General features: G+C 48.9%; 1 protein-coding gene across 2 annotated transcripts in view; it reads right to left on the bottom strand.

Moving 5' to 3' along the window:
- POLDIP3 (polymerase (DNA-directed), delta interacting protein 3) overlaps positions 1 to 436 on the bottom strand; it is a 24011-nt gene that overhangs the window by 17978 nt on the left and 5597 nt on the right. The window lies entirely within an intron of this gene.

Genomic DNA, 436 nt, shown 5'->3' with positions numbered 1-436 from the left:
CATGGCTGATCATGCACTGATCAGGTGGCTGATTCATGCACTCTTCACGTGCCTGATCATGCACTAATCACGTGGCTGACCATGCACTGATCACCAAGCTGATCATACACTGATCACGTGACTGTGCATGCACTGATCACGTGGCTGAACATGCAATGATCACGTTGCTGTTCATGCACTGTTCACGTGGCTGATCATGCACTGATCCCGTGGGAGAACATGCACTGATCACGATGCTGATCATACACTGATCACGTGACTGTGCATGCATTGATCACGTGCCTGAACATGCAATGATCACGTGGCTGATGATGCACTGATTATGTGGCTGATCATGCATTGGTCACATAGCTTTCATGCACTATTCACATGGCTATCATGCACTGATCCCATTGCTCATCATGCACTGATCACGTGACTGATCATGCCGGGGTCA

Source organism: Bison bison, unplaced genomic scaffold (assembly GCF_000754665.1).
Source record: "Bison bison bison isolate TAMUID 2011002044 unplaced genomic scaffold, Bison_UMD1.0 scf7180017864184, whole genome shotgun sequence".
Classification (NCBI taxonomy): Eukaryota; Metazoa; Chordata; class Mammalia; order Artiodactyla; family Bovidae; genus Bison; species Bison bison.
This window is presented reverse-complemented; position numbering and strand designations above follow the sequence as displayed.